Here is a 16,647-nt window from a genome sequence, read left to right on the forward strand (position 1 = left end):
CATTTGCACAGTTAAAGTTTAAGAATAGTCTTACAAAAACACTGATAATTTAGTAAGATAAGTGAAAGATCTTACAGCATCTACTTACTAACGACTTGTGCTTCCCTCTGTGATTTCTCAACACTCTTTAGACCTACATCCACTGTTGTGACCAACCTCATTTCTCTCCTAGCATATTTTAGCACATGCACTAAATCTCCTAGCACATTATCAACGAGAAAAGTTGTAGCTCTATTTTCTTACATCCCATTCAGAAAAGATGGGAACTGAATCTCAAGTTGAAGTCTTGTGCTATAAAAGGCAGGAGGGCAAGGGAAGGATAAAATATTCTCAGCATATGATATTTCAGTCTGCTTCTACTTACTCACTATGGAGCCAGAAAATCACAAAACTGAACAGAACAGATGATCCGCTAACATTTCACTTCAGCCTGCTAATTCACCCTTCACTAAGTAATAATTTGATTTTTTCAGACTACTCTAGTAGATGCCTGAGTAAATAGACAAAAACTGTATGTATACTGGACTCTGATCTTCAGTTTCAATTATTCCATTCACCGCAATAGATTCACCATAGGAAAAGTTTGTTTTAAAAACGTGATAAAATTCTGATCAGTGAAACTAGCAAGGGCAAAGTTTCAGAGCTGATGATTCTCAGCTCCACCTCCATGCCTCTTCCTTGAAAATTTAGAAAGTGTTCCATCAAAAAATTCAGCTAATCTCAGGCGCTCCAATATTATGGAGGCAAAGAAGTTGTGAGCAAGTATCCAAGATCTAAGATACTTAATAGTCAAGAAGCTAAAAAACGACATTTTTAATTATACACAGAAAGCAACTGAAACCAGTACTGATTACATGGTCACTTGAAGTCAGAACTGTATGAATTACCAAACACATTAACAGACATGCTCTATGTAATCTGTATTTTGAATGCTCTCAGAAAGCACAAACCCATTTCCAAAGGCCAATGTTCAAAGAGGCAGGATAAGGCATCAATACGGACAGGCATTTTTCCGGGCCTGGGCCTGGTGTTTCCCCCTTTGCATACACAGACAAGTTGCTAGCTGCCCCACAGGGTCACCCAACAAAGCATCAGGACCAGCGCCCTACCTCCACCACCCAAAGGTGCTGTTTGAGGACGGGGAGCAAGCCCAGCTGCCTCCTCCAGCCTGTTCCTCCTCGTGCTTTCCCATGTCCACAGTTCCTGGATTAGGGAACAAGCATTGGCAGTCCCGTTTTCGTTTGCTTTGCCAAACAACACTACAATGCTAGCACTAAGACAGAGGTAGATTCTCACCCAGATTCTGCAAACACCGACTAGAGGCAAAACTGAGTAGTGAAATGAAAAATGTAAATTCAGGAAAAATTTACTGCGGAACCAGGAGGAGATACAGGAAGCGTGACAAACAAAGGTACTTCCTCCTCCAATGCTGCGTATTTTGAGATGGTCTATGTACATAACTTTAAAATTAGTGGATATGCAAATTTGCCAATCAATATTTGGTGAGTTTTAACAGTCAAAATATGTGCCAGAGCCAATTCCAAGATAGGACATTTTCTTTTTTTATCATCATTCATAAAAAAACTAATAATTGAGAGGTACTAAGCTCTCAATGTACATTTAAAAATGCAAAATGAGCAACCACTCCTTGAACAGCTCTAAATTTAATTGCATTTACCAAAGACAGCTTGTGACTTGTCTCAGCCACCACCACCGCAGCAATGTGGTCAGATTCTAAAACAACGATGTTAAAATTTGTCAGACTCACAGTGGAAAATTTCAGTGACAGCCACTTAATTCTTCAGTACTGCATCACTCCGCTCAGCAAATAAAGCCGATATTCTGTCATTAGCAGTCTTCCTGGATTCCAGAACTGAAGAAAGTGGTTTTCACAGCCAATCTGCACTTAAAGATTACTGTCTACCACCAACAGAGGAATGGACGGGAATGGACATACTGAATCAGATCAGAGGTACCATCTGCCTGACAATGACCAAAAGCAAACACAAAGGGAATCCACATCATCCATCAAACAAGATGCATCCAACCCCATTACTCTACAATTAGCAAACACATTCTTCCGTATATTTCATAGAATCATAGAATCATTACAGTTGGAAAAGACCTCCATGATCACCTGGTCCAACCATCCCACTACCACCAATGTCACCCACTAAACCATGTCCCTAAGCACCACGTCCAGCCTGTCCTTGAACACTCCCAAGGACGGTGACTCCACCACCTCCCTGGGCAACCCATCCCAATGCCTGACTGCTCTTTCTGAGAAGAAATGTCTCCTCATTGCCAGCCTGAACCTCCCCTGGCACAACTTGAGGCCATTCCCTCTAGTCCTATCACTAGTTACCTGTGAGAAGAGGCCGACCATAGCAATATATTAGAGAAGACACAAGTTGTTAGGGGTGGGAGGGCATCCTGGGAAATATTGTTATATATATGCTGTTCTTGTGGTTTTACAGTATGAATGATGATGAACTTTCAAGGCCACAAAAGGCAGGAAACTGATAAGCCACAAAACAGAAGCACATCAGGCCCCCAGCTAAATTCAGAACAAGGAAGCACAGCACACATCTGATCCTTCCAGAAGAAGGAATATGCAATGGGTCACTCTTGACCTGCTATCAACTCCCATGCTCCTATATGTATGTGGACTCCAAATCGCTTAGCATGGCAATTATTTCAAAGTCCTTTTCTAGAAACATTAACAATATTGCAGAAAAAAAGATGAGGACTTTGTTTCAGGAGAAACAAATACTCAAATTCAAGGTTTTCATACTGATAAAGCAACTTCATAAGAGGTGATCAATTTGTTACACAGTCCACCTCCATTTCTGAACCTGAGGCTTATAGTAGTTATTTTCCATCAGAACTAGGAAATAAATCACTTAGCCCTCCCTCCACACCCTAAATAAAAATTAGGGCATTGAATTTCTCCTAGTGTAGGATCTACTCCCAGAACATACATCATCATGAAACATAAAATATATGCTTTACCTACCATTTGTTTACACTACCCACATAACCAGAATACTATTTACATATGCATTTGATGCTAAATGTATGGAACATAGTCATGAGATGAACTAATGCTTCCATACAGCCATTGTCACCAATAAACATCCAAAGCAGCAGTATAAACGTTGCCTGATCATTTCAAAATTGGTCTGAAATATTATTCTACCCAAGGCAAAATAAGCAGCTTATTTTTAGGATTACTTTTCAGAAAAGCATAGCCCTCCTACCTTAAAAAGTTTAACCAAAAAATGATCCTTAATATACTTCTCTATATCTCAGCAGCTACTTCTTCTGATTTTCACTTTCAGGAATATACTTTCACTTTCTGGGAGTTCTGTGAAAGAAAAGCAGAAAAAAAAGTATTTTTTATTTCAGCATTTTAAAATATTTTGCAAAAATTATATTTAGATAAATTGCTTCACATTTTCATTTTCTAACCAGAAAATATATTAAAAAAAAAAAAAGAGGAAAACAAAAAGAAATTCTCAAATGACTGCAAGTAGTGGTATGCTATCACCTTATTTAATGTCTCAAAATTATGTGTATAATTTTTCTATACTCATGTAACTGAAGATTTTCTATTTACAAAAAAAAAAAGTTCTTGGAAATTTATTTTGACATTCTTTTTATTTTGGAAAACTAGATAAATACATTTATTTCTGAAATTTGCCCTGGATAAAACTAGAAGAAAATCCATTAATAAAGAAAACAAAAGCATGGGGAAACAGAATTCATTACATGAAAGACAAACTTCATAGGAGTATTTTCAGTGGTCTGTAAGAAAACAAGTAGCAACATGAGAAACGCACCAACCAAGATAATTTCTTATATAGCTCTAATTACTGCAATACCCATAATAGTAAGAGGTCATAGAGAGTAATAAAGACTACAGCACTCCAATTTCAGCCTGCAACTCTGGACTGCAATCTAGGTGAAGGCTGCATTTTGAGGTTTTAAATTAAAAAAACTATTTCAAATAAAAAGTATAGAGAAAGGGGCTTTGCACGTAGCTTGAGAGTGCGAGCTATTCTGTGTGAACATCTGGACCAATGTCATGCCAGTTTAAAGTAAAAGCTTTAGACAAGACATTTGATATTGATTTAACAGTTTTACATTTGTAAAAAAAAAAAAAAAAAGGACAAAAGAAACTGAAAGACAAACACCCTGCGTAAAGCTAAAATTCTGCAACTGTTTTGCAGATTATTTTTTAAGTTTAAAACAAAGCATTAATAATGGACATACACATTTTTTAAACCTTACAAAGGATAGTTTTAGTTCACATTCAAACAGGCATTATCTAGTATTCCTTCCTGGTTACTTAGTGACATTCTAGAAACAAAGTCCTGCTTAATATAAATATGAAACTTTCTCTCTCCATGACCAAAAATAGCAAAGACTGTAAGTGATGCTTACATTCAGTCACTGCAAGGAGGCAGTAGCCATGCAAGCAGATACAAAGGAAGAAAAAACAGACCAGACTAGAATCATACAGAATTCAAAACATTTTTAATAACACATATACAAACATCAGTGAGAAATTGCAAAGCCCAAAATTCAGCTACCTAAGCAAGTCTCCACCAGAAAGGAACTACCACCAAAAGCCAAACATTAAATAGTAGTATTTGTCTCCACTCCTCCCATCACAAACCAGTTAGAAATGTCAGAGTACCACTGGACAAAAAAACTCTTTTTCTGCTTTTCCTGATTCAAACAGGACACATGAAAGTAAAATGCGTGCTACCACCAACACCTGAAGACATTCAAATTTTAAGCAGTCAACCTGTAAAAGAGCTGCACGTGGTAAAATGACCTTTTCTGAAAATTTCACTTACTAAATGAAAAAACAGACTAGAGCCACTGAAACACCGACAAGCTGTATCTTCTGCTCTCTGCACACAGGCAAAAAGCACACCTTCTTATAATAAAATATAATAATAAAAAAAAATTACACCTACAGTAGAAGGGAGATTTTTTGTCTGTCAATATAAAAATAAAACACAACCAACTGCCTCCTTCCCCCCTCCCCCCAATAATTCCAGTTACTTCTGACTTTATATTCATGTGCTTTTTTTCATCAGCATGCAGGGCATTCATAGAATTTGAAACTGGCAATACAATTATATTTCCAAAACTTATCTAACTGATAGGGAAATGCCAGCTAGTACAGGGAAATATAAGAAACTTTGGTCAGTAAACTAACCGTAGAGCTAGCTGTAAGACAGCACTGAAAAATTTTAGAACAAAGTTCTGTTTGCAATTTCTGGGCTCAAACAGAGTAGAATCTGAAAGTTACAGACAGCTTGCTTCCTCAGTGCAATAAACCACTAGATAACGAAGATGCAAAAGAAGGAATTAAAAGAAAATAAGGATAGAGAAGAAAACCTAGATGAACTCTTGTTTTCTGAAATTACTGCAGAGGCAGTTAAAACCAATACCAAACCAGATCCTCTTTAAACTGGGGATATACAAGCACCCTCTCAAAATGAAGCAACAGAGGAGCATTTAAAAATAACAAATAGTAAGAACTCACCAGAAACAGATACTATTCTGTAGAAGCATTAAAGCATCAAGTATGAAATAACCAAACTATTAATTCTACAAAAACTTAGGCTTGAAGTAACTGCTGACTACTACAGCAAAAAGGAATGGAGAGTAGAAAATATACCATTTTATTATTTTTTTTCAGAGCTTACCAAGGCAATCAGGAAAAGTACAACAAAGTCTGACTGCCATACTGGGCAAGGTGTTAAAATCATACTAAAGAACCTGTAATTTGGGGTAGGGTGAAAAAAAAATGAGTGCAGAGAAAAGTCATGCTTCCCAATTTGAAGTGTTCTTTGAGGGAACTGAGCAGCTGGTCTACAAAGGCGTTAGACGTGGTAGCAAAGAAAAGGGTTCTTAAAAGTTTCAGCTGGGGTGTCTCACAGAAGCTGTTACAGAAGTGGAGCCCTTGCAGCATGAGGTTTCAGAAACACAGCTCCACGGGGGAGGAAGTCAGAAGCATCAGCAGAATCCATGCCAGGACTTGTGGAGCTGTTGAGACCGGTCACTTGCATATCTACCATTTCACACAACATCTCTGGTTAAATTTGCATGTGGTACATTATGTGCAATCACAGCTGATGCTTTATTACAGAAAGCTGCAAAGGAACCCCAAGACACTGAGCAACAGGCATCTAAAACAGCAGGTGAAATCACGTGTCAGTAAATGCAGCACAACATACCGGGAGAGAGCATCCTAGGCTGCTTAACACCACATGGGAAAAAGGTGGGGTCATCTCTGAGCACACGTCTTCAAAAATGTTTGTCCAGTGCTTTGAAGCAATCAGGTTAGGAAACATCCAGATTATCATATGTTTTTATTTTTTAACAAAGGTTAGAAAAAAACAGAAAATATATTCCTATTTTGCTGATACATTCATGGTGTTCCTGTATCTTCTAATTACTCTATCTCATGAAGAATATCAAGCATTAGAAAATACAGGCAATACTGATCAGAGTACGGAGCAGCTTCTGCACAAAGAAAGTAAAGAGAAGTTTTTAGCTCACAAAACAGATTAACTATGAGGTGTCTGATCAAAGTTAAAAAAAGCACGATAGCACAATCTGGCATGACATGTCGTATGTCTGAAGTGTTTCCCAGAAGAACATGGGAACGTCAAATGAAACTTTAAATAAAGTTGCTCTTAAATACTTCTTCACCTAGTAAATAATTAAATGAGAGTATTTAATGCCTAAAGATACTTTTGAGACCAAGAAACAGACACATTCAAAAATTATTTTAAAAAAATAATGAAAAAAAACTCCTGAACATACAACTTCTGTCTCAAGACATCTCTAAAATGCAAAAGCAGGACAGAAATGTCAGAGGAACAATTATTTTATGTCTGCAGCAACAGTCCCTTCTTATCTAACAGCAGCAAGCACCAAGCCAGATGTATTTCACTCGATTGCATACAGCCAACCTCACACATCACACTCACACTGTCTTGCAGATGTATGAAAACCATGGTTTGCCGTACCAGCTCTTCCAGCTCTGATCTTATTAAAAGAACATGGAAATAAGAAGCAGTGGGCTTCATCAAAGAAAAGGATTTATGCTTTTCAATAACACACACAAAAAAAAAAGCTAGGTAAAGGCCCAGAAAGAAAATTTTGGACCCTCTCTGGTTACAATTATAAAACATCCTTTTTTGGACATGCAGTATTCATTTGCCTAAGGGAATTATTTTCCAACATGCAAACAGCAATAATAGATGTGATGGAAGAAAGTTACTAACAGTCATCAAACACCATCTAATTCTTTCCCCAACCACCAAAGACATGGCAGAAAATATTTTTCTCAAGTCTCTGTTTTCTCTGACTTAGCATTCCCTTGGTCTTAGCACGGGAAAAAGTTTCTCATTAACCAAAACTTATCTCCTCTTCTCTGTGACCATGGAATAGAGAAGCAAAGATCCTATACACCTCTTCTTTGCAACTTGAACATCTGAGACCAAAAAGATGCTTGAGATCAAATTTCACCAGGCAGAAGAGTACAAGCTGAAGGCAGCTACAGGTTAGAAAGAGCAGGGCTAGGCTGGCTGCCCGAAGTCATACCTTGCCACTGCGCCTCAGGACTCAGCGTGGTGCTCCTGTTAACTTGAAAAAGGCAGTGCCACCTACAGAACAACATGCCGACCCCACACAAAGGGGATTTGCACCTAGCTTTTTGCTACCTTACACAAACTTACAAGTAAAGGAAGGCTTCTTCTTGTATTTTTCCAGGAATTAAGCTTCCTTTACATTAAGCTCCAGGCTGCAAGGAATGATAAAGAAAAGCACAACTTCAGTAAAGAGGACCTGAGCAACGAACTTTCACTGAACTCTCAATTCTGCAGTGATCAACAGTGATCTCCACTCCAGATGTTAACAGAAAAACAGATTGAGCAGGATGAGGCTGATAAGGGTGATTCTAATTGATACTACGATCAAGTATCTCCAACCCTCATACAAGTTCTAGCACACTGCAAAACTTCTCCTTCCACAACTGTGTTCCTGTGGTCTTCCTTTGACCACAGCTACTTCACGCTTTTACTTAAAATTGGAATAGGGAGTTTCCATAGCTTTTGAGGAACAATTCCAGTCCCTCAGTACAGACTCTTACTCTCATATATTTCAGAGGCTGGAAGAACAAAGCTGTCCCTGTCGCATTTTTCTAACTGTATTAAACCAAACTAAGGACCAGGCTCTCCCAGCTCTTTCTATGTGCATATAAAGTCTCACATACATCCTGCACATGAGACACATCCTACACATTCAAAAATTAATTCCGCTCTAGCAGGGAAGAAACTTGAACACCAGCATGGACCAACACCATTCCATATTTCCTCTCTTCACATGGATGTATTAACATCATGAACAACAGCACTGCCTGGTGTGGTCTGACAGGTAACAGAGAAGTACTAGGCTAAAAATAACTAATAACAAAATAACTAATTCAATTGTCTTTTATTTTTATTATTAACTTCTCATGTCTTTGGTAGTCTTCTGAAGTAGTCTTACTGCTCTAAGGTTGTAACACTTCCATCTTCTAAAGGACAGAATTGTTCTAGTTTTACAAAGAAACTTAAAATGCTGAAATTACAAATAGTTGGCCCCAAATTGAAAAACATGGACACATTAGTTAGTGACTCACACTCATTCTAAAGTGTATTTTATATAGTATATAAATTTCTGAACAAGCTAAAACAACAAAAGACAAGTTAAAGTATTACATTTTCAAGAGGCTTGCCTTTAATGAATAGTGAATGTGGAAACAATTGCTAGGAAAAGTGGCAGCATGAGTCAATGTTAAAATTAAATATAGCTGTTTACTAATGGTTTGGTGTATGCAGTTATGTATTCCTTCACTAATTTCTTTCATGCTATTAGATATCATCTTCATTAGCTGGAAGGGAGTTGCAGGTAATGTTTCACTTCTTGATATTAATTTACCTAGAATCATAGAATTAGAGTCATCTAGATTGTAAAATATCGTCACAATCAAGTCCAACCACAGACCTGACCTACCAAGTCCCATCACTAAACCATGTCCCTTAGTGCCATGTCCATACATCTCTTAAATACCTCTAGGAATGAGGACTCCACCACCTCCCTGGGCAGCCCCTTCCCGTGTTTGACTAACCCCACCGTGAAGAAATACTTCCTACTGTCCAATCTAAACCTCCCCTGGTGCAACTTGAGAGTGTTGCCTTGTGTCCTATCTCCTGTCACCTGAGAGGAGACGAACTCCCTCCTTGCTGCAACCTCCTTTCAGGTAGCTGTAGAGAGCAATGAGGTCACCCCCTATGAGTCTCCTCTTCTCCAGACTAAGCAACCCCAGTTCCCTCAGCTATTCCTCATAAGTCTTGTTCTCCAGTCCTTTCACCAGCTTCACAGCCCTTCTCTGCCCACCCTCCACCACGTTGATGTCCTTGTAGTGAGGGGCCCAAAACTGAACACAGTACTTGAGGTGCAGTCTCAGCAGCACCATGTACAGGGGGACAAACCCTTCCCTAGTCCCACTGGCCACACAATTTGTGATGCAGGCCAGGATGCCATTGGCTTTCTTCGCCACCTGGACACACTGCTGTCTTGTGTTCAGCTGGCTGTCGGCCAGCACCCCCAGGTCCTTTTCTGCTGGGCAACTTTCCAGACACTCTTGCATGAGCCTGTACTGCTGCAGGGGGTTATTATGTCCCAAGTGCATTATTTTTTTCTATGGCCCAACATCATCTAGAATTTCTCCCTCCAGCCAAAACAATTGGATTAAATTGTTTTAAATTACTATTAGTCTGTAATAAATGACAGTACTGGTCTCCTCAGGAGAAAAGCAGTCTAGTTCCAAGTATTTACCACTCTTTGAAAAAAAAAAAAAAAATCAGGTTGTTGCTGCTTCTTTCCTCCTTCATTAAGCTAATTACATCCTTCTGGTTCATTAAACTCTCTGCCTAGTTAATTCATAGTTCACTCAGTCTTCTTGAGGTCACTTATTTCCTTGGCACCGTTATATCACATTTAAAGTAGTTCAATCTCATGGTATTCCGCACAGAAAACCAGCCCATGAGGAACATGAGTCCAAGAAGAAGAAAGTCTCCTCCCAACAGCTGATATTCCAGACTGTTACACTGCAGGAAATAAAACACAGAGTGTGCTTGAGTAAAAGGTGTTGCCCAAAGTTTTTATTTGCTGTGCCTCATCTGATGGCTTTTCCCTCATATGTCCCACATCCTAAAATACGTTCACTCTGATCTCCCTTTCTTTTAGATAGGAAAAAGTGATTCTCACTATAAAGGCAGCCACCCAAAAGACAGATGATTGAACCAGGCACGAGACTTCTAAATGTTCTTGCAGTGCAAATTCAGATGTGCAACAAATTTTAATATATACCATCTACAAATATAACGAATATAACTCTTCCAGATACATGAAAAAGCCCATCCTATCTTTTCAGACCAGTCAGTTCAGTTTGGATATCATCAGCCTTCCCAGTTATAAACCAAGTTCCTTCTGAAAAGTATTATTCTCATTAGAAAATGTATAAATGAACCAAGCTTTAATGGATGTTAAAACAAGCAGCAACAAGTTGTGGACGTTTAACCTCCTAGGTCTCTGGAAAAATAATGCTGAAGTGCGTAGGAAAAAAAAAAATCATGCATAAACTCTTCACGTGAAAATATATCTGCATACATAAGATTTGGAATAACTGAGTTTGGTTTAGTTCTATTTTTTTGTTACTCCAGTCTGTCATTCTGCATCTCAAAAGTATTCTTATCAGAAATGATACCAATCGGCTATTTTTTCATTTATGAGGCCAGAGTTCTTCAGGCCACAGAACCATTCATGGAGATTTTCAGAAAAAAAAAATGTGTGGAGATAAGAATGTTTGCACTGTATGCAAGTTATTTAAATTATTCTCAGAATTCTTGCCTTACTGTACTCTGGGACACTTCAAGGGAACTTGACTAACTGCATCTTCAAACCTGAAATCCCAACTTAATCAGAGAAAAACTACGTACTAGGACACGAGCCAGCCTGTTGTAAAGATGAATGTTAACAACCATCTGTTTAATCTCTGCTTTGGAAATAGCTAAATCTGTAACATCTTTATGGACCACAGTGCAGACACAACCCAGATCAACTGATAAAGATGTTCTCGCGTTTAGCCTGCTCACATCTCTCGCCCTCCGAAAGCAGGCTAACTGCTTCCACGCTGCAAATGCCTCCACCTCCCCTGGGGAGGTTTGGTCGGAGGGATTCTGAGGGAGAACTGGAACGCAGGAGATCGCCCTCTCACAGCACATCAGCACAACACTACATGCTACATGTAAACAGGAAGCCTTACATTTGAGGACACATGCACACAGGGATACTTCTGGAAGATTGTTCTGCACGGGACACAAATCTGCTGCAGTGTGCATCCGTACTGCATGGAGCAGAGCCTGGAGCAAACAATCCCATCAGCCGTGGGCAGGTTTCCTTTCAGAGGGTACCAGCTGGTTCCAGAACACAAACCAAAAGCAAAGTTAGAATGTATGCAGAACCAAGAGGAAGATGAGGATCGAATAAAGCTGACATTTTTGACCTGAATAAGGATATAATTACCTCCTCACATTAAAAATAATAATAATAATAATTTGGATAAATTACATCATCTGGATGCCAACTAAATTTGTTAATCTAGCAGCTTCAGGTTTACTTAACACATTAATTGATGAGGGATTTCCCACTCCGATTTCAACACTGACCTAGTCCAAAAGGCAGAACTGGGTATTAAAAGGCCTTTCTGTATCTTTGTTACAGCTCTTTAACTCTTTATAATTCTTTGCTTTCTCAACTGCACGTTTCTGCACGTTACTGTCAACACTTTTGTGTATTTGGCAAATCGAGCACTTCCTTTTATCTGCTGAACTTTAGTTACCACATCTTCTGAACTGATAAATAAACATATTACAGAAATGGTGGAAAAGATATTCTCCTTTGGAGAAAGGACACCATTCACAGTCTCAACATGCAAGAAATATAACAAAAAAAAAAAAAGCAAGCGTGTGTTCTTCTGCTTCCACACTTTATATTTTCTCATTAGTAGTAGCAAGCTCCAAAGCTGAGTGATTTTCCTTAAAATTGGCTACAAATGCATTTCCCACAACAGTCTGCTGAAGGGACAGGACAATGTTTTTTAAATACCTTTATTCACAGTGTTTGGTATAAGTATCCAAGCTGTCACATTTTTAAAACTTAGCCACCTTATTTCACTGCTCCCTTTATCTGGAACTCCCCAGACTTATTTGTGACACAGGTATTGTGGGATATATCATACACTCAAACATTTTAAAGCAGAACGCAGTACTAGGAAGTCTGATGTTCCCTGAAAAAAATAAAAATAAAAAAAAAGAGAAAGAAAAATATACACAAAAGCTGTATTTTAACAGAGCCGGTGGCAATACACTACACTAACTACATTATTAAAAAAAAAAATACAAAATTGCATAGTATGACAAGCTTTAAGTATTCAAAGATTAAGCAGGGTTATGCTAAGACCATACTCTTATTTTTTCATAGGTTCACCACGGGTAAATTCTGTGATTTACTCATCAGCTAACACCACCAGCACTAACTGAACCACTATCATCTGGGTATTACAGCACCAAATATTTAACAAAAGTATTCCTGCCTTTATTAAATACTCATAAAAGTAACATTCTTAATACTCATCCCAGTCTGGTCTGTATTGTACAGAGAAAAACTACTTACTATTGCCATTCTCAGCCCAAACAGCAAACACTATAAATATGATGACGAACCATGTATGTTTCAATATGCTGTTAATGTATGGAATAAGATTTTCTGTTTTTTCTAAAGCAAACAGTCACGCATAAACAGCGCTGGAGAAAAGCAGCAAAGCTGACAAATCAAGTACTGAAATTAAGAGACTCACAAATTGAGGATGAAAACCTAAATGCCACCCTCTTTGGAATATGCATTATGTGATCGTGTAATTACTTCCACAGTGCTTTTCTCCATAAACGCCTGACTTATTTACTACAGAGGATGGAGTGCTCCAGGGATGATTCAGCATTCTGTCAGAGGGGCTCATCTTCACAAATCCATCACACCCATTGCTGTAATTTTACGTCTCCCAGTTTCTAAACAGGCAATTCAGGAAAAAAAGGACTCATGATTAATGCACTTTAATATTACTCTGGGTTCTATTTCTGCTTCTGCTGAAGAGTTCTTACGTAATGCTAAACAATTCACAAACTTTTCACATGTTGCTCCTACTTAGGAGGTAATTGATTTTTCATTAGGTCTTAATTCTGGTAATTTATTTTGATGCTTAGGCTTAATTTCTTAATGCCTCAGCTCTTTCTGTTAAAATAAATAACTTCCAAAGCCATAATATGAAATAAAGGTTGGGAAGCACTGAGATTTAATGACGAATATTACAAGAGACCTTGTGAAAGGACAGTTTTCAGATCAAGATCTGAACACCATACACACAAATGCGTAACACATTATAAACTATTAAGCAGTTACTCATTAAGTATTTTCATTACTGACAGCTAATGAGACTGGGGTTCCAAATGGATTACATTATCATGGAAGCAACACTGTAAAGAATACCTAAATGGCAGACCGAGTACACGGGCAGCATTATTTTCACTTTTCCTTTAGCAGTTGAAAGTTTCACGTGACTGTCGCTATACAGAGGTGTCACAGAAACATCTCACAGTATGTAACTACTACTGTTACGCCACTTTCAGGCAAACAAGAACCTAAGTGAGAGATCTGGCCCAAGCGGTAGCTCTCCCCTCAGCAGAAAAGAAGAGGGATCGCATCAGAAAGCCTAACAAAATGCCCCGGCTGCTCAAGGTGCAAGTTCACACCGTAGTTCTGGTTTCTTACTCACATCTACGCTCATACAAGCTGACTAACCCATTTTGAAGACGAGGAATTCTGAGAAAAGAGGACCACTGGCAAGAGAACAGTCACCGAATCACGGGGCAGCTGTGAGCACGGAGAGCTGTCCCTGTGCACGGCCGCACCACTCATACGTGCGCACCGTGCCAGTCAGCAACAGGCTCAGATGTGGGAAAGAAAGTTGGAAATCGCAGTTAAACCACCTGGCACCTTCCCTTCAGCGTGTGCAGAAAGGCAGCTCTGCAAAGGAAACCGGTGACTGTACAGAAAACAGATCTGAGATCCAAAGGAGAAGAAGGATGTTATGAGGTACATACTCGGTCACTCGGGTTAGTAACAGCACTAAGTGTAAATTTATTGGGAATTTATCATCACCCAAGGAAACACCCAGGACTTACAAAATCTTTATTGCTTTAGACTCACTGCACTTGAAACCAACCTGAACTCTGCATTTAAACTTTGTGAAACAATTTGTGAAAAACAAATTACAGTCATGCCCTGAAATATAATGATGGGAATCCAAATTCCCAACCACAAGAAGCTGTCCTAAAAAAAAAAAAAAAAAAAAAAAAAGTGAAAAAGGAGGAAAAAAAGGCATTTTAGATACACCCTTGGTGCTTTTTAAGTACTTCCATAACTTCCTGTACATTATGATCCACTACAGATGCAGCTCTTAAAAGTAAAGGTAACCATCTTCTCTCGAACCCTGGAAACAAAGCTAAGAGTTCCAGCGATTCACTATTAAAAGTTTCCAAAACAAATGGTTCCAAAGATGCTGCAGCTACCTAATGCAAGTGTTATACAGCAGAAACAAGCGTCCTTGCATACATGGTATTTTAAATCCCTTGGACTCCTTAACAAAATGCTGAATACTCAACCATTTCTTTCTCTCCTGCACAAAAAAAACTTCATCGGGGGAGGATTATTAAATCCACTTTTATCACGCAAACACACGAAAACTGTAATTAAGCAGCACAAAGTGGACAGCTTTCTTTATCTCACGATAAGAGGGCACGGTCAGTTTACTTCCTACAGGAACAAGCTCCAGCTCTGCTCTTGCGGCTCCTCCTTCGCCAGGGCAGCAGGATCCCCCTTCCTTCTGCGAGACCCACTTCCCTCTCGCCGGAGAAAGCCTCCTCCCGGAGCAGCGATGACCTCACGCAGCTAGCCCATCTCCTTCTATGGAGCAGCCCCGGGACGGCTGCCAGCTTCCTCTGCCTCCCGGCTGACACCGCAGCTCCCGGCCCACAGAGCACCCAGGAGGGGCCATGGGGGGGGCTCAGCGAGGGCAAAGCAGGAGGCCTGCCCCGGGATGGGGTCTAGGACAGACCTGCCTTGCATCGACAGAGCCTTTTTCCGTGCAAGGTGCTCACCTGGGTGTTTGTGCTTAGAGAAAGGAGTAAGGCGACGCTGCCCGTGTGCAGTGTGACCCATGGTTGCTCCCTCTTGCTTCCCTGTGTTGGATCTCCTGTTCCAGAGCAGCAAACGCTGCCTCGTCCCCTCTCCTACAGAAGGCCCACTGTTCCTTCTCTCCCACTTTAAATCTGCCCAGCCCTTTTCCAGCCTGTGTTTCCTTTCAAGTGCCTTGTCAGAGTGACTTTAGATGACCGCTTGGCACACTGGCAGCCCAGATGTCAACTGGAGAAGAGCTCTCCTTTGGCAGGCTCACTCGTGACATGAAGTTATACTTGTGGGGAAGCGGGGAAGGACCTCATAGATAACTGCGAGAGCTTTTGCTCAGTTAAACACTCTCCAGCACGTAACGCTTCATCACCGCAACCCGCCCTGCGTTCAGACCCCCTCGGGCCGCCCCTGTGCACCAGCTCCCCCCTCCCCTGGGCGCACCCCTTTGTTACCGGGCCTTTCCCGGCCCGCTAACCCCGCACAGCACCGCACCGCGCTGCCAAGCCCCTGCCCGCCCCCCACACCCCGCTCCCGGCAGCAGCCGCCGGCTGCGGGCCCGGCCGGGGCGGAGCCGCCTCAGCGCGGCCGCAGCCGCCGCCGCCGCCCGGCCGCGGGGGGAGCCCTGAGGGAGGCCGGATGCCGCCGCCGCAGCGGGAGGGAAACGCGGAGCCGCCGCCACCGCCCCGCCCGCAGGTGAAGCCCGGCGCCGGGCCTACGGGCGGCGGCACGGCCCCGGCGCCCGACGGGACGGGACGGGACGGGACGGGACGGGACGGGACGGGACGGGACGGGACGGGACCGGCGCCCCCCGCCCCCCCCAGGCGCTGCTCCGCCGCCGGTGCCGGGTGGCGCGGGCACGCGCCTCGTCGGCGGCGCGGCGTCGGCGGCGCGCACGGCCCGCACCTACCTGACAAGCCGAGCCCCTCCGCTGCGGCGGGCGTCACGGCCCCTCCACCTCCACGTGACGCGCGCCGGCCAATCAGCGCCCGGCCGCTCGGTGCCTCTCCGGCGCTCCCCGCCCGCCGGTGACGCGCGGCGGACGGCTGCCAATCGGAGAGCAGGAGACGCGACGCCGCTGCCGCCCCTCGGATGGGAGAGGAGAGGCGATTGGCTGGGAGTGGCGAGGGGGCGGGGCGAGGGGTGGGGCGCGTTGCCCCCACGCGGCGCGGGAGTTGCCCTGGAGACGCTCCAGGGCCGCCGAGGCCCGGTTCTGCCACGCCGGGCGCTGACCTTGGGGGAGCGCGGTGCTCGAAGGAAGCGGTCCCTGCT

General features: G+C 41.8%; 1 protein-coding gene across 11 annotated transcripts in view; it reads right to left on the minus strand.

Moving 5' to 3' along the window:
* Positions 1-16,424, minus strand: part of FER (FER tyrosine kinase) — a 195,261-nt gene extending 178,837 nt beyond the window's left edge. For 9 of the 11 annotated variants that reach the window (XR_013943101.1, XM_080572799.1, XM_080572808.1 and 6 more), the window contains exons 1-2: positions 16,286-16,424; positions 3,261-3,367 (exon numbers count right to left, since the gene is read on the minus strand). The gene's annotated coding sequence lies outside the window, so the exon portion shown is untranslated. Of the gene's footprint in view, positions 1-1,768; positions 1,978-3,260; positions 3,368-7,766; positions 7,787-16,285 lie in introns of those variants that run through there. The other 2 variants (XM_080572803.1, XM_080572804.1) reach the window with 2 other exon arrangements.
* Positions 16,425-16,647: the final 223 nt, after the last annotated feature.

Source organism: Anser brachyrhynchus, assembly GCF_964034855.1.
Source record: "Anser brachyrhynchus genome assembly, chromosome: Z".
NCBI classification, from domain to species: Eukaryota; Metazoa; Chordata; class Aves; order Anseriformes; family Anatidae; genus Anser; species Anser brachyrhynchus.